Raw genomic sequence first — 20,589 nt, forward strand, 5'->3', positions numbered from 1 at the left:
AAACAGTGTGAGACTTTATTTTTTGGGGCTCCAAAATCCCTGTAGATGGTGATTGCAACCATGAAATTAAAAGACGCTTACTCTTTGGAAAGAAAGTTATGACCAACCTAGATAGCATATTGTAAAGCAGAGACATTACTTTGTCCGATAAAGGTCCGTCTAGTCAAGGCTATGGTTTTTCCAGTGGTAATGTATGGAGGTGAAAGTTCGACTATAAAGAAAGCTGAGCATCAAAGAATTGATGCTTTTGAACTGTGATGTTGGAGAAGACTCATGAGATTCCCTTGGACTGCAAGGAGATCCAACCAGTCCATTCTAAAGGAGATCAGTCCTTGGTGTTCATTGGAAGGACTGATGTTGAAGCTGAAACTCCAATACTTTGGCCACCTGATGTGAAGAGCTGAATCACTGGAAAAGACCCTGATGCTGGGAAAGATTGAGGGCAGGAGGAGAAGGGGAAGACAGAAGATGACATCGTTGGATGGCATCACTGACTCAATGGACATGGATTTGGGTGAACTCCAGGAGTTGTTGATGGACAGGGAGGCTTGGCATGCTGCCGTTCACAGGGTTACAAGAGTCAGACATGACTCAGCGACTGAACTGAACTGAACTTTCCCAACATTAGGGACTTTCCCAGTGAGTTGGGTTTTTGCATCAGGTGGCCAAAGTATTGGAGTTTTAGCATCAGTCCTTCAATGAATATTCAGGGTTGATTTCATTTAGGATTGACAGGTTTCATCTTGCTGTCCATGGGACTCTCAAGAGTCTTCTCCAGCACTCAATTTGAAAGCATCAACTCTTCAATGCTCAGCCTTCTTTATGGTCCAACTCTCACGTTTGTACATGATTACTGGAAAAACCAAGCTTTGTTATATGAACCTTTGTCGACAAAGTGATGTCTCTTCTTTTTAACACACTGTGAGGTTTGTCATAGATTCCCTTCCAAGAAGCAAGTGTTTTTTAATTTTGTGGCTGCAGTCACCATCTACAGTGATTTTGGAGCTGAATAAAATTTGTCACTGTTGCCACATTTTCATCAGTTTGACATGAAGTGTTGGGACTAGATGCCATGATCTTAGTTTTATGATGTTGAGTTTCAAGTCTACTTTATCACTCTCTTCTTTATCCCTCATCAAGAGGTTCTTTAGTTCCTCTTCACTGTCTGCCATTAGGGAGTTGTCATCTGCATATCTGAGGTTACTGATATTTCTTCTGGCAATCTTAATTCCAGCTTGTGATTCATCTAGTCCAGAAATTTGCATGATGTACTTTGCATAGAAGTTAAATAAGCAGGGTGATAATATACAGTCTTGTCATACTCCTTTCCCAATTTGGAACCAATCACTTGTTCCATGTCTGCTTCTAACTGTTGCTTCTTGAACTGCATACAAGTTTTTCTTGAGACAGGTAAGGTGGTCTGGTACTCCCATCCCTTTAAGAGTTTTTCATGGTGTGTTATAATTCACACATTCAAAGGCTTTAGCATAGTCAGTGAAGCAGAAGTAAACATATTTCTCGAATCCTTTTCTTTATCCATGATCCAAGGAATGTTGGCAATTTGATCTCTGGTTCCTCTGCCTCTTCAAAACCCAACTTTTACATCTAGAATTTCTTGGTTCACACACTGCTGAAGCCTATTTTGAAGGATTTAAAGCATAAGCTTATTATCATGTGAAATGAGTAAAGTTGTTTGGTTGTTTGAACATTCTTTAGCATTGCCCTTCTCCGAGTTTGTAATGAAAACTGACCTTTACCAGTCCTGAGGCCACTGCTCAGTTTCCCAAATTTGCTTACATATTGAGTGCAGCACTTTAACAGCATCACCTTTTAGGATTTGAAATAGCTCAGATCGAATTCAGCTTCATTAGCTTTGTTTATAGTGATGTTTTCTAAAGTCCACTTGACTTCACACTCCAGGATATCTGGCTCTAGGTGAGTGATCACTGTTGTGATTATCTTGGTCAATAAGATTTTTTTCTTTTCTTCAGTTTTTCTGTGTATTCTTGCTACCTTTTATTAATCTCTTCTGATTCTGTTAGGTCTTTTAGACCATTCTGTTCTTTATTGTGCCCATTCTTGTGTGAAATGTTCCCTTGATATCTCCAATTTTCTTGAAGAGATCTCTAGTCTTTCCCATTCTACTGATTTTCTCTATCTCTTTGCATTGTTCATTTAAGAAGGCCTTATCTCTCCTGCAATTTTCTGGAACCCTGCATTCAGTTGGATATATCTTTCCCTTTCTCCCTTGCTTTTTGCTTCTCTTCTTTCCTCAGCTATGTATAAAGTTTACTTATACAACCACCTTGCCTTCTTGCATTTCTTTTTCTTTGGATGGTTTTTGTCACTGAATCTTACACATTGTTATGAAACTCTGTCCATAGTTCTTCAGGAACTCTGTCTACCAGGTCTAATCCCTTGAATCTATTTGTCACCTCCAATATTTAATCATAAGGGGTATGATTTAGGTCATACTGGAATGGTCTATGAGGTTCCCCTACTGTCATCAATTTAACCGTGTGTATTGCAATAAGGAACTTATGATCTGAGTTACAGTCAGATCCAGGTCTTGTTTTTGCTTACTGTATAGAGCTTCTCCACCTTTGCTTCAAAAAACATAATCAATCTGATTACAATATTGACCATCTGGTGATGTCCATGTCTAGAGTTTTCTCTTTGGTTTTCAGAATAGGGTGTTTGCTATGATATGTTGCTATGATATGTAGCTATTATCTGTTAACCCAATATAATTTCCCAATTGAAAAGATATTATTTTATATCTGACCTTAACATTCAGTACTGAAAGAAAATTTCTCAGTCCTCTTTAATGAATTAGTTAAATGAAGTTGATGAAACAAGCCTGAAGTAAACATATACTATTGAGGTTAGACTGTTTGGTACCTAGTTTTAAGGGTATAAAGGATGACAAATCATGATAAAGATCATTCTGCTTATTTTTAAAGAATTTTTTTTTGTAATCTGAGTATCATTGATCCTCCTATGCATCAGATCATGAGATTAGAAATATTAATCTAAATCTGCTCCAACGATATATTCTCTAACCTCACTGATTTTATTTACAATTAGTCCTCATATTTCTAATTCTAAACTTACCAATTTATAAATTCAACAAATATGTTTTGAGTACTTCTAATGTATGAGGCACACTTTTAGTGATGGGAATAGATTTCCTACCTTTCAGTAGGTTATACTTTTGATATTTTCTGCTAGTCCTTGGTTTGGTGACTCAGTTACTCTCTCATTTGTTGATCACAGATTTGCTGTTTCCATCCATTTTTGAATATTCACACTTTCTATTTTAACTTCAATATACCATCAGTGACCTTAACATTACCACCTCCACAAGTTAAGAAAGATTTAACACATAAAAGAATAACTTATCTCTTCCACTAAACCCCATCAAAGACAAAGTTTAAACCATATTTGGTGTCTGTTATTTCCTAACACTATATTTTGTTTTAGAAATCAATATGGGAGAAATAATTTAAAAAATAGACATCTGCTACATTTGAAATACTAAATTTTTGGCTGTAGTGAACAATATTTCACTCCTGTCCTCAACTACCTTAAAGAAGAAAAGTTCCTAAGCAAATCCAAAGCTCAATACACAGTAGAACTCACAATTTAGTTGTAAAGGAGGCGGAGAGAATAGACAACAAAAATAATATACGTATATGTTAAGTAGTAAGTGTAACAGGGCAAATAAAGCAATTGTAATGGGCAGATGCAGTTTAAGATGGCAGTTAGGGTGAGCTGCTAAGAAAAACTGCTTTTAGGTAAATGCTGTGACAGAATAATCCGTGCAGTTAACAAAAGGGATAGTGGGCCAAACAGATGGAAAACAAGTGCAGAGGCCATGAACGTGTATGTGTAATTTGGTTGTTGAAAGAATAGCAAAAAAGAGGTAGTGAAAGCCAGTGTCTGTTGAAAGAAAGAAAGAAAGAAAGAAAAAAAAAAAAGGTAAGCAGAAATGTGCAGAAAGAGGAGAGAGGAGGGAGAGAAGGAAATAAATGAAAGAATAAAGCAAAATCTAAAGATGCAGTGCAGGTAAAGACTCTTTTAAGAAGACAGATATCTAAAATTGAATTATAAATAATACTCTATATTGATGATACAGACACACTTGCTGTTACTGTTATTATTAAACCTCAATTACATATGCCTGGCATCAATAACCAATCTTATGAGGATATGGGATCATAGAAAAGAGGCTGCTCCTAAGTGGCTGGATGCTCAAGTTTAGGAAAAGAAGCAAATATGGGACATAGTAGAGAATGATATTAAGATAATTCAAGAGAAGAAAGACATAAACTTATCTATATATATTCATAAATATAAATCTTTGAGAATACAGAAATCTGTGGCAGGTATGAGATGAAATTTCAAGTCCTGCAAATATAGATCCTAAAGCAAAGAATGACAACAGCATATGTTTGGGTAATATATATATATATAACATCAAGACACTGTATCTGAGTATCTTAATAAATAGTCTATTAAATATTACTGCCACATAAGTTAGATTTTGTGTTGCATTACTTTCTCTTTTCTTTTTTATTTTAACTTGAGATTCTCCTCTAGAATGCCTGGGATATTTTTCATATTTAGAAATACTAAAGGTCAAAATGGATTTTACACAGCTTAAATGGAGGGAGTTGTAACTCAGAGATGTGAACAGACTTTCAGATTCTGGTAACCATGTTCTACAGGACCTTCTAAGGTTGCATATTTTTATACATAAGACTATGTATTTAAATTAGGGCAAATATTTAAACTTTCATTAGTTTCACCAGTTGTAAAGGGTCATACTTCAATGCCAACTTTCAGTTTTGTTTTGTTTTTTTCTTTAACAGGTATATAATTTGCAAATATTTTCTCCTGGCCTATGGTTTCTTCTTTCATTTTCTTAACAGTTTTTGCAAAGCAGAAGTTTTTAACTTCAATAAAGTCGAGTTTCTCATTTTTGTTTGTTGTTTTTGTTGCTTTTCACCAATATATGTGGTACTAACTATAGATTATTTTATAGGTACTCATTATCAGGATTAAGTATTCCTTTTATATCTGTAATTGCTCTTAAAAATCAACAATAGTGATTGAATATTGTCACATGTTTTATAAATCTATTAAACATTATCACATTAATTTTCTTTAGTGTTTTAATGAATGCATCTCAGTTATCAATTTTTGAATCAACATGTCTTACAATTCCAAAATAAGTCTGACTTTTTCTTGATTACTCTCTAGTTTTACTCTGAGGTTCCAATTACACAGGTATCAGATGATTTGATATTATCCCAGAGCTTTGCCAAAAAGTCCTGCCAATGAATAAACAGAGTAGTATTGTAAACCTTTACTGGATACACACCCAAGATACAGTTTATGAATAAGGAACATTTAAAACCCAAAGACAGCGTTAGGTTTAGGCTTTTGTTGTAAAGCAGCTTATACGGTGAATAAGCAATGACTGCTCATTCTCCTCAGTAGTGTGTTAGAATTTTCTCAAATGATAGAGAATTGGTTAATTTTTGGGAAACACTTTACGTTTCCCTTATAAATTCCAGAAGCGCAAATAACAAATGACACAGGATAAAATTAGTCCTGCAAAATAAATGTGTATGACTAAGCTGACTTTGTTTGTTCATGGAATTGGTCATCATTTTTTATTTTAACACATCTTTAGATTATTGCTTTATTTATTCTTTTATCATTTTGCAGTTGTTTTTTTTTTTTTTGCCAGTTTTTTTTTTTTTTAAATATTATTTTATTAGTTGGAGGCCAATCACTTTACAACATTTCAGTGGGTTTTGTGTGTCATTTTGCAGTTTTGTTTCAATAATTTATTTTGACATATGGAAATTTCATGGATTCTTTCTTCAAATGTGTTGAATTTATTGATAATTCTATCAAAGACATTCTTTATCTTTTTGTTATTAAATTATTTTTATTTCTAGCATTTCAATTTGACTCATTAGTTTGCACATTTCCACTAAAATTCCCACGTGGTCATTTATGTTACCCACTATAGGCAATTAAACCCTTAGCACATTAATCATAGTTACTTTGCATTTCCTGAGAAATGCAACATCTGGGTCATTTCCAATTCCGGTGCTTTTGATTATTTTGTCTCTGCAATGTGTATATATGTGCATGTGTGTGTGTGTGTGTGTGCGTGTGTGTGTGTGTGTGTGTGTGTACCTGTGCGTTCATGCTTTTTGTTGTGTACTCTGATTCTGTAAAACTTGTGTAGGAAAGACTGAGATGAATGGCCTTTATGCTAGAAAATATGCATGCATCTTAGTTGCTAGAACTTTAGTGTGTGTGTGAGGGAATTAAGAGGAATACTGAATTCGGATGTTGTGCTTAGGATTCCCTTCTATTCATTTAACATTGGCTTTGTATTTCTCCAGTGTTACTTTTGCTTAGTGTGGGGGCAGGGTTCCTGGAGTAATCTCAATGTTCCTGTCCACTTTCAGCTTCGGAGTGTTCCTATGTGCATATTTCTCACAGAAGGTCTCTCTCTGCCCTCTAGCCTCTCCCCCAGTGGCAGACAGCTGCTTTACTGGTTACTCAGTGCTTTAGCTAAATGTGTGGCCTCAGAATTTATGGTGAAGCCCTAACCTCTGGTCCAGAAGCTCTCAATGTGACTATGGTTAGAGACAAGGCCTTTAAAGAGGTGATTACATTAAGAAGAGGCCCTTAAGGTGGGCCCTAATCCTACTGAACATATGACTTCATAAGAAGAGAAATTCTAGACAGATAAAGAGACACCAGAACTGTGTGCAAAACAGGAAATACCATGTGAAAACACAGCAAGGAGACATCTATCTGCAAGCCAAGGAGAGAGCTACTGACAACTCAATTTTGGACTTTCAGCCTCCAGTACTGTGAGGAAATAAATTTCTATTGTTTAAGCTACCCAGTCTGTGATATTTTGTTAATGGCAGCTCTAGCAAACTAACGCTGTCAATATTTTCTAGTTTGTGTTCAGGATATGGGAACATTTTGTCTCTTGTACTGATGTAAGCGTTGCCTATATTCTGGATCTTTGTTGTAGGGTTTTACAATGGTCCTGCTTCTTCCCCAGCACTAGATGGGACCAAAACATTTTCCTTTCATTCCCCAGATGTAGAGGTTTTTGTTTTCTTTGTTTTTCTCCTCCAGGTGCAATACTCTTCAGCTGTCATTAGGATCTCAGTGTTTGCTGTCCTTTTATCAAGGGATTCAGCTTTTTTTCATTAAGATACGAAGTTCCAGGCAAGGATTTTTATTGTTTCCACTACGCAGGTCTAACACTATTTTTTGTTTTGTTTTGTTTTGTTTTTCTTTTAGTTTCTAACCCTTCTCAGGGTTTCCCTGGTGGCTCAGTTTTAAAGAATCCACCTGTCAATGCAGGAGTTGTGGGTTCTATCCCTGGGTCAGAAAGACCCCCTGGAGAAGGAAATGGGAACCCACTCCAGTGTTCTTACCTGGGAAATCCCATGGACAGAGAAGTCTGGTGGGCTACAGTCCAAGTGGTCGCAAAAGAGTCAGACACAACTTAGTGACTAAACAACAACAACAATTCTTCTCAAATGCCTGTGATGACATCTGTGGAAGAGAGACTCAAGTGAGAACTAATGTGTCTTGTTTCCTAAAGCCCCATGGATTCTATACTACTACATTAACTCACACTATCTTATGAACTGCTTCAAAGTTTTAGCTGAAATATTACTAATGTTGTACTGTATCCAAGGTTATCTACTGTTTGAAACTCATATCTCTTTGGCGATATCTTTCTTTCCTTGAATTTCAAGCTACTTGGCTACACTACAACCTTAACTTTATGATAGTTTTGAGATGAATTATATATTTACATTCAGTCTGTCTGATTTTTCTTATTGTTAGGTTGGGAGATAAACTCTTTTCTGTTTTCTTTATCCTGAGTATAAACAGAAAGAGGGAAAACCATCTTCATAAGGACACTGTCAGTAATTTGAAATTCAACATTTTTTTATTGTTGAAAAAATAAATGGAAAGTAATGGAGTTAGAATTTGCTAATATGTTTCAAATCATAAACATGCAACAGCTAACACTCAACTTAACTTTGAAGAAACAGTAGAATTTGTGCATGCCACATTGTTATGCAAATTAATTTCTTCTACCTTACTCATCAGATTACCCATTTTGAAGTTTGTCAGAGATATCCCTTCCAGTTCATTCGCCGCTGTGAAATTTTACATCTAGCAACTATTTCACCTGTGGGAGTTCTTAATAATATCAAAGGATTCATCCCAAATATGTACTACCTGACATGGTTTATAATATAGCAAGTTCCTCACTGGTTTTGATGCAAAGTTTTAAACTTACTAAAATTTTTCTAAGTTAATGATCTCCAAACAGCTGCATTCATAATGAATCTACTAGCTTGTACTGTGTCTTTGAAAAACAAATCAACGTTATTTTTTTTACATTTTTGATTCAGTCAGATGGGATTATAGTAACAGAACTTAAACAAACTATTAATAAGATAAAACTCAAACAATAACTTGCCCTAGAATAAGTCTAGGCATAATTCTGAATTTTTTTTCTCTTTAACTCATTTCACTTCTTTACTTCACTAATGTCTAGTTCTGTGTGTGTGCTCAGTCACTCAATCATGTCTGACTCTTTGTGACCCCAGGGACTGTAGCCCGCCAGGCTCCTCTCTCCATGGGATTTTCCAGGCAAGAATGTCCAGTTCAGTACTCCAAAATTATCCTTCAACTGTGTAGAATATTCTTCAACTATGTTCTTTGGCTTAAATGTACCGTCAACTTCTTTAAATGTTTGGTTTATCATTACTTCATTTTCTCAGGTTCAACCTCCTACTTACTTTGTAACGGTTATTTCAATTACTACTTATAATCCAAATGAAAGAATGAATGAATTATAACAAAAATAGCTTTAACATTCAAGCTATTGAAAAGGACATCAAATAAGAAAATGTATTCCAAAACTGACAAGTGGTTTCACCTTTACTTCTTCCTCTCATTCTACTGTCCTTAAAACAAGGTTCTTTCAGAAAGCAACGCTCAGTCGGTTTATTAATACCCATAGTGTAAAAGTGAATGGAATAAAATGAATTCACTTTGTAAAAAATCTAACATGGAACTTATACTAGGAACTTGTAAGTCTGAAGAGAACCAAAGTTTTAAGGTTGGGTCTTAGAGAATGTCCTCAGAACTTTCTAAACTTTCTACAAAGGCTCTTTCTGTGTTAGTCTTTGCATGTGGATTTTCAATGTCTGTTTCTCCTGCTTTGACATGGTAGGTTGGGCATGTGGCAGGAAAGCCAGGTAGCAACAGAGAGTGAAGAGTGAATTAACAATGAATCTAGCTTTTCCCATCATGAGGTCAGAAGAATTATTCCTATTTTATTTTCAAATAAGTAATATTTTGACCAGTACCCTTTTCTTCTTTATATAAATATTTTGCATAGGACAAACCCAGACATGAAATCACAGCAAAAAATACCTGAATTTGTATCCCTGTCTAGGCCATAACTCTTAGGGGGAAAAAAAAAAGAAAAATTGTGATATTTTGCTGATGCTGAGAGGAAAACCATCTGGAAAGAGGGATCCAAATTCAGGTATTTTTTGATGTGATTTCACATTTTATTCAGGCGTAATCTGAATAAAACATCTAAACAAAAAGGCTAACACTAACTTCAGAAATATTATCAAATGTCAAGTCAGTTGAAAAGAAAGAGAAGGGAAGTGGAAAGACTTTGGCTTCCTGGGTTGAGTGTTATCACTCATTAGTAACACTCATTAGTGTTACAACATGTTATGTCATTAGCCTATCTAGGGCACATCATATGATTCAACCACTCATTAGTTAAAATATAGAACTCTAAGAAAGGAGTTTTTAAAATTGTGTTCAGGCTATTTCTAGAAATGAGAGTAAATGGGAATAATTTTCCTTTGAGAAAAAATAGAATTATGCAGGTATTTTAATTTTACTCCTAGTAAGAGTAGGAAAATGAAAGCAATAAATCTTATCTCTATTCTCTTTATTGTGCTCTAGAAACAGCTCTAAATTGGCAAGATAAAATAGAATGAGTGGTCATTTTGAGACTTAGATGAAAGTAATTATTTACGAAATAAATGGCCTGACTGCCCACTTAATAAAGTCAGTTAGGCAACTTTTTAACCCCAAATTCCATGTTTTCTTTTCTGTATCCAGCCATCAAAGAATATGCTGAGGTAAAAAAAGAATTCTGTGACTATTTATTCAAGTAAAATGAGTAAAATACTACTTATTAATATGGGGCTCTATAATACTCACAAATTCTATTCATTCATATATGAATTAAGCCAATACATTTTACTTGAGATTTTACAATATCAGGCAATGTGTTAACTATCCTGTAAAACTTCTGAAGTCTATGGGGTGCTCTTCCTCTCCTTCCTATTCACCAAAAGGGAATGCTTGGATCTATATTAACCATGGCATAGATGCTTTAAAATAAGAGACATATTTTCAAGTGAGATAAGAAAGGAGGTAAACGTTCAATTCTTCCACATGATCTCTTCTTTTTCATTTTACATTCAACTATGTGGAAGAAAACTAGGGCTGTTCATGAACTGGGCATCCCTTTTGCCTTTGTGATGAGACAAAACACAACTCAGCAAAGAAAAACACATGGTGAAGGAACTTCATGTCTGCCTGTGATCACAATGATGGCAGTTAGTATTACTGATGTCATCTCAACACTTAATGTTAGCAGCTTACTATGTAGCAGTCGCAAATTTAGCACTTTATATGCATTTTTTATTTAATTCTCATAAATCCTTATGACAAATCTACTGTTATAGATCACAAAAGAATCGCTGAAGCTTGGTGAAGTATTCAAATCAATTTTTAAACAAGTGTAAATAAAAAATATCCATGAGTTTATACTTGTCTACCCTACAAAGACCAGTTATAGTTAGCTTAAAGTTCTTAAATCATCCTTGGAAACAAACAAACAAGCAACAACAACATGTATGTAGTAGGAGGTTAGTGGATGTGGTAGTTTAAAATATGTCCAGAGATTCTTCTTTGACACTCCTGTGATGATTAATTTTATGTGTCAATTATGTGTGAAACACCAGGCTAGTAAGGTAATGCTCAAAATCCTTCAAAATAGCCTTCAACAGTATGTGAACCAAGAACTTCCAGATGTACAAGCTTGATTTAGAAATGCACAGGAACCAGAGATCAAATTGCCAACATCTATTGAATCATAGAAAAAAGAAGAGAATTCTAGAAAAAATATCTACTTCTGCTTTTCTGACCATGTGGATCACAACGAACTATGGAAAATTCTTAAACAAATGGGAATATCAAACCACCTAACCTGTCTCCTGAGAAACCTGTATTCAGGTAAAGAAGCAACAGTTAGAACCGGACATGGAAGAACAGACAGGCTCTCAACTAGGAAAGGAGAATGTCGTCTGCATATTGTCACCCTGCTTATTTAACTTCTGTGCAGAGTACATCATGTGAAATACAAGCTGGAATCAGGATGGCCAGGAGAAATAGCAACAACCTCAGATATGCAGATGATACTACCCTAATGGCAGAAAGAGAAAGAAAACTAAACAGCCTTTTGATGAAGTTGAAAAGGGACAGTGTGGAAGCTGGTTTAAAACTCAACATTCAAAAAACAAACATCATGGCATCTGGTCCCATCACTTCATGGCAAATAAATGTGGAAAAAAACTGGAAACAGTGAGAGATAAATAAATTGTCTTGGGCTCCAAAATCACTGCAGATGGTGACTTCAGCCATGTAATTAAAGGACACTTGCTCCTTGGAAGGAAACCTATGACAAAACTAGACAGCGTATTTAAAAGCAGAGACATCAGTTTGCCAACAAAGGTCTGTCTAGTCAAAGTTATGGTTTTCCCAGTAGTCATGTATGGATGTGAGATCTGGATCATAAAGGAGACTGAGCGCCTAAGAATTGATGCTTTTGAACTGTGGTGCTGGAAAAGACTACAGAGTCCCTTGGACAACAAGGAGATCAAACCAGCCAAATCTAAAGGAAATCAACCTCTACTATTCACAGGAAGGACTGATGCTGATGCTGAAGCTTCAATACTTCAGTCACCCAATGCGAACAGCCAACTCATTGGAAAGGACCCTGATTCTGGGAAAGATTGAGGGCAGGAGGAGAAGGGAACAACAGAGGATGAGAGGCTTGCATGGCATCACTGACTCAATGGACAAGTTTGAGCAAACTCTGGGAAATGGTGAAGGACAGGGAAGCCTGGCATGCTGCAGCCTATGGGGTCACAAAGAGTTGAACTGCTTGTGATTGAACAACAAGGTATGACCAGATAGCTGGTAAAGCATTTCTGGATATGCATTTGAGCATGCTTTTGGAAGAGATTCCCTGTGGCTCAGATGGTAAAGCGTCTGCCTACAATGCAGGAGACCTGAGTTCAATCCCTGGGTCGGTAAGATCTGGAGAAGGAAATGGCAACCCACTCCAGTATTCTTGCCTGGAAAATCCCATGGACGGAGGAACCTGGTAGGCTGCAGTCCACGGGGTCGCAAAGAGTTGGACACAACTGAGCGACTTCACTTTCCCTTCCTTTCCTGGAAGAGATTAGAGTTTGAATTGGTAGACTGACTTATGAAGAGCTTCTTTACCAATGCAAGTGGACATTATCCCATTTTATGAGAACCTGAATAGAATAAAAAGGTGGAAGGTGGATGCATTTGCTGTCTGCTTAAGCTGGGAAATGGGACGTCCATTTTTTGCCCTTGGATATTGGCAATTCTGGTTCCCTGAAGTTCATGGGGCTTGGGCTGAATTACAGCATCAGCTTTCCTGATTCTCTAGCTTGAAGAAAGTAGATAATGGAATTTCTGAGCCTCTGTAATCATGTGAGTCTATAAATATGTGAGTTGGACTTAATGACCAACTTCTAATGAAAGTAAGATGGTGTTTCTGACACTGGGTAATACAAGTCATTGTGACTTCCTCATTGCTTTCTCTTAGGTCACTCACTTTTGGGAAAGCTAGCTGCCATATTATAAGGATATTCTTTCAGTTCTTGTTCAATTGTAAGAACCATATTAACCAAGACTCAAGTCTTCCTGCTGCCTGCCATGTAAATTAGTCATCTCAGAAACTTCAGATGACTGCATTTCAGACTGATCTGTTCACTGCAACTTTCTCAGACAGCCAGAACAGAGCCATCCAGCAACACAGATCTTGAATTACTGATCCAAGGGAAACATGGTGAGATAATGAATTTTTGTTTATTTGTTGTTTGGTGCTATGTTTTGGAGTAACTTGTTAAAGATTAATAATTAGCCCATATATTGGGGATTATGAATGTTGAATCCATCTTCTTAAAAAAATAAAAAGCAGAAGAGGCTTTCAAAATATAGCCATTGACTAAACTGTCCCTTTTAACAGTTCATGGTGTAAAGGAGCATAAATAAAACAATAGGTAGAATCCAATGTGACAAGTTCCCTTCTAGAAAAATGTAACCATAAGGAAAAAACAGAGCCATGTGTAAGATATTTTACCTGAGATAATTAGGGAACATTTCATCAGAAAAATAAAAATGAAAACTGAGATTTAAATCAACTATTTAACTTCTCTGAGCAAGGTACTACACTATTCAATAAAATGATGTGCTACACATATAAATAAGTCCCAAAATACATGGCCCTTCTTGAGAGCTACAGGATGAAGATTTATATCTGCCTCATAGAAATACAAGATAACCAGTTCTATTAAGTGCCTGAAATGAAATTAAAATAGAAATTGTCAGAGGCAAACATTTTTTTCTACTAAATGAAACTCAAATGAAATTTAGCATACATGCTAAGGAAAACTGGCTAGTGTGCAATTAATCTGCATTTTAATAATTCTTGTATAAATCATATTCCTCCTGGGGCAATCATTCTGAATTAACTTTCTTGACTTACATGAAAAACAATATTTTTCTCAAAAATATTTCATTCAACTAAGTCTATCAATTTTCCCTTTTAGCCAATTAATTCTCATTAATAATATTAAAGATGCTGAGTCACCTCTGGACTAGGATTTAGTATTCATGAATTTAAGCCTTTTCTAATTTTGATTCTAGCAATTCCTGCAATTTGACATTAGTAGTAATGTGTCTGTTTAGAAATAGTCTAACATTAAAATTGTCTTTAATCAATATCATGTAATTAAACTGACCTGTGGATATAAAAATGTTTATTTCTTAGTTCTATGTAGAATGCTGCAATTTCTACATAGGGTATCATTTTAAATTTTGACAAAAGGAATAGACAGAATACTGAGCATTCTTTCTTTCTTATGGGCATATTCAGGATGTCTCCTCTACATGTCTCTAAATCACTGGAGCCCATAGCCAAGAGTGGCAAGTGAGGAAATGAAATAAAATATTAGTTGTAACAAGAAAAAGAAATAAGGCCAAATTTTCTTGGGACAGGAAAAGACCTCCATCATTTACAAGCCATCTGTGGAACCAGCATGGTCTTGTTTCTTTGTTATTGCTTATTATTTGTTTTGAGGAAAAACAATGGAATTTTGAGTCAGATTAAGAAAATCTGAGTCTTGACTGTGTCTCACTAAATATGTGAACTTTAAGGCACTTCTAAGTCTCTACTTTCTCATAAGTGGAAAGAAAAAACTAACCATTCCTCACAGTTTTGTGATTGGAACTGATTTTAATTACAAGAAAGTGTGAGCATAATGCAAAGCATTATAAGAAAAAAAGAATATTGGTTCCTATTCCTCTAGTCTGTGAGGTTTGGAGTTCACGTATGATGACAAAGTTGTCTTTAGTCTCACCATTTACCACAATGACTGTGAACTAGTAGGGTAGATTTAAATTTGTTTTGAATAACATTAAAAATAAGACCATAAACAAATTGAGAAGATAACTTACAGAATTGGAGAAAATATTTGCAGATGATGCAATGAACAGGGGTTAATCTCCAAAATATACACAGCTTATGCAGATCAATATAAAGAAAAACAAACAACCATATCAAAAAATGGGCAGGAGGTCTAAGTAGATATTTCTCCAAAGAAGACCCACGGATGGCCAAAAGGCATGAAAAGAGGCTCAACACCACAAATGATTAGAAAAACGCAAATCAAAACTACAATGAGGTACCACTTCACACTGGTCAGAATGGCCATCATCAAAAAGTCTAAAAAACCACTACAACATTGTAAAGTAATTAGCCTCCAACTAATAAAAAATAAATGGGGAAAAAAAGCAAAAAAAAAGTCTAAAAATAATAAATTCTGGAGACGATATAGAGAAAAGGGAACACTCCTACGCTGTTGGTGGAAATGAAAATTGGTGCAATCACAATGGAAGCAGTATGAAGGGCCTCAAAACACTAACAATAAAGCTACCATATGATTCTTTAATCCCACTCTTGGGCATATATCCAGAGAAAATCATAATTCAAAAAGATACATGCACTCCAGTGTTCTGTGCATCCTTGTTTACAATAGCCAAGACATGGAAGCAACCTAAATGCCCATCAACAGATGAATGAATAAGGGAGATGTGGTAATTTATACAAAGGAATGTTAATCAGCCATAAAAAGAATGAAAAATGCCATTTGCAGCAACCTGGATGGACCTAGAGATTATCATAATAAGTAAACCAGACAGAGAAAGAAAAACATCATACAATACTGCTTATTTGTGTAATCAAAAAAAAAAAAAGATACAAATTAACATATAAAAACATAAATAGACCCATAGATATAGATAACAAATTTATGATGATCAAAGAGGAAAGGAAAGGAGAGATAAATTAGAAACTTGGGATTAACATATACATACTACTATCTATAAGATAGATAACCAACAAGGACCTACTATATAGCACAGGGAACTATACTCAATATTTTGTAACAACCTATAAGGGAAAAGAATATGAAATAAAGATATAATATGTATATAGAACTGAATCAGGCTTCCCAGGTGGCTCAGTGGTAAAGAATCTGCCCGCCAAGCAGGAGACAAATGTTTGACCCCTGGTTCAGGAAGATCTTCTGGTGAAGGAAATGGCAAACCCCTCTAGTATTCTTGCCTGAGGAATATCATGGATAGAGAAGCCTGGCAGGCTATAATCCATGCGGTTTCATGGAGTTAGACGTGACTTAGTGATTGTGGGTGTGTGTTAGTCACTCAGTCACGTCCGACTCTTTGCAGCCCCAGCAAGATATTCTGTCCATGGGATTTTCCAGGCAAGAACACTGGAGCGGACTGCCATGTCCTTCTCCAGGGGCCCTTCCCAGCCCAGGGACTGAACCTGTGTCTCCTGTATTGCAGGCAGATTCAATTATTTACCACTTGAGTCACTGGGGAAACCTTTCTTATAAGTGGGCTTCCTTGGTGGCTTAGATGATCGCCTGCAATATGGGAGACCAAGGTATGATCCCTGGGTCAGGAAGATCCCCTGGAGAAGAGAATGGCTATGGGCTTATATCTTTCCAACTAATGATATGAAGAGAAGAATTATATGAGTTGTGGATATAAATTCAACACTAGAGGATTTCAGATAATATACTTTATGCTTCAAATGCTTCTTTTCTTATCCAGTGTCCTTGAAAATTACTGTCACATATTCTGACATGGTTAAAAATGCAATAGAAAAGTTAAAAAAAGAAGACTATAAAGCTAACATATGGAGCTTACTGTAATGTAATGTAAATTGATCTAGCTGTAGGACAAGAAAGGGAAAACTATACACAAAGACTGGGATAAACATAGTAGGTCAGGCCAACTCTAAGTGTAAGGTGTCTAGAAGAGATTTCCAACAGTTGGTATACAGTGATAAGAAGTCTAAGATTAGCCAATACTTGTAAATACAAAAAGGCATACAATAGAACTTCTCAGGAGGGAATATCAACAGGACCTAGAGTATAGCACTTATTATAAACCAAATGACTTTAGGAATTTAACAGAAGCTAAATACTTTTCTTATTTAATAGAGTGCCCATTTAAAAGAACCATTTCAAATATTTTGAAAGGAAAGCATCTGAACAACTCTCTATGATCTTAATTCATTTATTAGCTACATTCTGATATCTAAAATTGATAAAAAATTAAGGAATAGTATCTAAATAGTAGTCTCTAAATAAGGCATATTTTAAGCTAATATCTATTTTGCAATGTCTATATGCTGATATTCCTATTTAGAGCAAGATCTTTTGATAGGGCCTTACCCATTCTATGCTCTACAATTTAAATTATATTTGGTTCTATTTTAAAACAGAAAACAACAAACAAATAAATTTGGGGACATTAGGGTTTCACAAAAGACATTTTAATAAGTCATGAAAATTGCATCTTTAAGATATATTACAATTTCTGCAGTACATAGCATACATTTTAATAAGGATTTCAATTTTGGTCTTTATATTTAAGTCTAGGGATTTTTTTTTTAAACTAATGGTCTTGGTGATAAATAGAATAAATAAAGCATATATTTTTGTCATGTATCATTATTTAGGGTGCAGCATGGGCATTAATTACCTTGTGAAGTGAACGTCGCTCAGTTGGGTCTGACGCTTTGTGACCCCATGGACTATACAATCCATGGAATTTTCCAGGCCAGAATACTGGGGTGGGTAGCCTTTCCCTTCTTCGGGGGACTTTCCCAACCTAGGAATCAAACCCAGGTCTCTCCATTACAGGCGAATTCTTTACCAGCTGAGCCACAAGGGAAGCCCAAGAATATTGGAGTGGGCAGCCTATCCCTTCTCCAGCGGATCTTCCCAACCCTGGAATCGAACCGGGGTTTCCTGCAGTGCAGGCAGATTCTTTACCAACTGAGTTATTGGGAAGCCCATTTTAATTACATTGCATTAAGACAAATATTTGGGTCACAGCCTTACCATGCAGAGTAGTCAGAGAACATTCTATTTCTGTTAACAGTCTTACATGTTTGCCTCAAGAGAAAATAAGTCATCTCAAAATAGAATTTGATTGGTTAGCATATCTTAACTATATGCCAAAATGATAATTTGGACCCAAAGATTTGCTAAGTTTAAAGAATAAAGGCATTGTGTTGGTTGGTATTGAAAGTAAAGCCAGCATTTTCATATTAAGTTTTTTTTCTTACAATCAGAAATATTGTTTTATTGTGTGGTCATAAGAGAAAGAACACTCAAGAGTCAAATGATCTCTAAAGGCTACAAAACTAGTTGTATTTTTAAAATGCCAAAATTAGAAACTACCAAATTCATACTGAAAATGAATTATTCATAGAGTAATGAAAACCTGTATCTATATACAGAGAATATACTGGTGGTTGTCAGAAGCAGGGCATGGGGGATGATGAAATGTGTGAAGGGAATCAAAAGGTATAATTTCCAGTTATAAAATAAATACATCTTGGGAATGTTATGTACAACATGGTGACTATAGTTAATAACACAGTACTGCATATTTAAAAGTTGATAGGGGAGTAGATCTTAAAAGTTTCCAGCACAAGGAAGAAAAAAATCAATAAACTATATATGGTGACCTATGTCAACTAGACTTATTTTGGTGATAATTTTAAAATATACATAAATATAAAATCATCATTCAGTACACTTGAATGTTGTTAATTACACCTCAATTAAAAAAAAACTATCACTATAGACAACAACATGAATAAATCTCATGAATATAATTTGAATAAATAAAGCCAGCCATGTTAAGGTACACACTATATATGTGTGTGTGTGTGTGTGTGTATTTAAGTAAAAAAAAGTGAAAGCAAAAAAAAACACAGGAAAAATTAATTTATTCTGTTACATTTCAGAATAGTGCTTATACTCGGTAAGGGAGGGGTACATCAAAAGGGAAAGGTTTTACAAATGCTGCAATATTCTTTCCCTGATCTGTCAATTACATGGGTGCATTCAGTATGCAAAATATTTATTGCAATACTATTGAAATAAACTTAGTTGTGAGACAATACTGTATGGGTTCTGTGCATTTCTGCATGTTGTATGAGGAGAGGTACTGGTTGCCTTTTCTTCCAGACTATCTTTACAGAGACATGAATAGACATGGCCTTGAAAGACTGAGAAATACTTCAATTCAGGGTGAGTGAGTGAGTGAAATTCGCTTAGTTGTGCCCGATCCTTTGTGACCGCAACGACTATACAGTTCATGGAATTCTCCAGGCCAGAATACTGGAATGGATAGCTTTCCCTTCTCCAGGAGATCTTCCCAACCCAGGGATCAAACCCAGGTCTCCTGCATTTTTTACCAGGTGAGCCACAAGATATAAGATTTGTTTTCTGATTAGTATAATAAAGATAATGCTTCTCGCTAGGAAATAGTTTTATTTGGTTTGAATGTAATGTGGCCCTTTGTAAAAAATGGGTTTCCCTAAGTTGAGAGGTCCTCTCTTCTATCATAACTCACTGCCTGTACAAATGTCATCAGGCCTTGATTTACAAATTTGTGGAAACTGGGACTCAGGAGAAATTGTAAATGACAACGTTTGAGCTGCCAAACTACTTTTGCTGCCAAAAATAATCTATCCTTCCTCCGTCCACTCAGGAGTGCCATGCCTTCTGCCAGGTCCATGAAGTGGTGGCATGCTAACTTGCTAGCTTGAAGACAGTGTAAAATCTCAGACCCATTGCATTTCTTGGCATGAAAATAACCACTTAACAGGTGTAGTATATGTTGTGTATTTTTAAATAAAGAGTTAAGTACTATTCTTGATGCTTATGATATGTGTATTTCCACATGTGTATTATATTTCACTAGAAATGTTAAAGTTACTTGGAGCTATAATAATTTCTCGTAAATTACAAGAGGAAGCAAATGCAGACACTAATGAAAATTTCTTTTTCCAGAAGAAACCCACCCATATATAAAGAAAATCAAAACAAATATGGTACCTGTTAGCATTTGCAGAGCAACATCAAGTTTTTGAACTCCAGTGCATTAGTTACTCTTCTTGGAAAGAAAGTCTTACTACAGAGAAATCTCTATATTTTTAACTGTATGAAATTTTGACTAAATTTTTATTTGAAAAGTTGCCCTAGAATATCTATTGATTCTGTGTCAGGTATTATTTATTCAATTTGTATTTTTCCCTTCAAATTAATAATACTTAAATACTATTTCAATTTTTTAATATAGTTTTAATTTACTTACTCTTTTGAAAGAAAATTAAAGATGACTGTGAAGTTCACTATTTGCCAAATGAACAACAGTGTAGTTGGTTTTGTTTATCAGGGTATCTATTAGCCGAAGACATGACAATTGGAAAATGAGTATAATTTCTTATTTGGGTATAGTTTAACTACTCATATCATATTAAATCATAAGTTTATGATGAAAGAAAGTACATAGAGACCAGAAGAAAGTACAAATGAATCACTAAAACTTAAGATCAGGGATTAAAAAACAGTAACCAAATACACTAGACAGACAATACATCAGTTCAGTTCAGTTCAGTCACTCAGTCCTGTCCAACTCTTTGCAACCCCATGGACTACAGAATGCCAGGCTTCCCTGTCCATCACCAAATCCCAGAGCTTACTCAACCTC

The sequence above is a fragment of the Muntiacus reevesi genome, chromosome 15, assembly GCF_963930625.1.
Source record: "Muntiacus reevesi chromosome 15, mMunRee1.1, whole genome shotgun sequence".
NCBI lineage: Eukaryota > Metazoa > Chordata > Mammalia > Artiodactyla > Cervidae > Muntiacus > Muntiacus reevesi.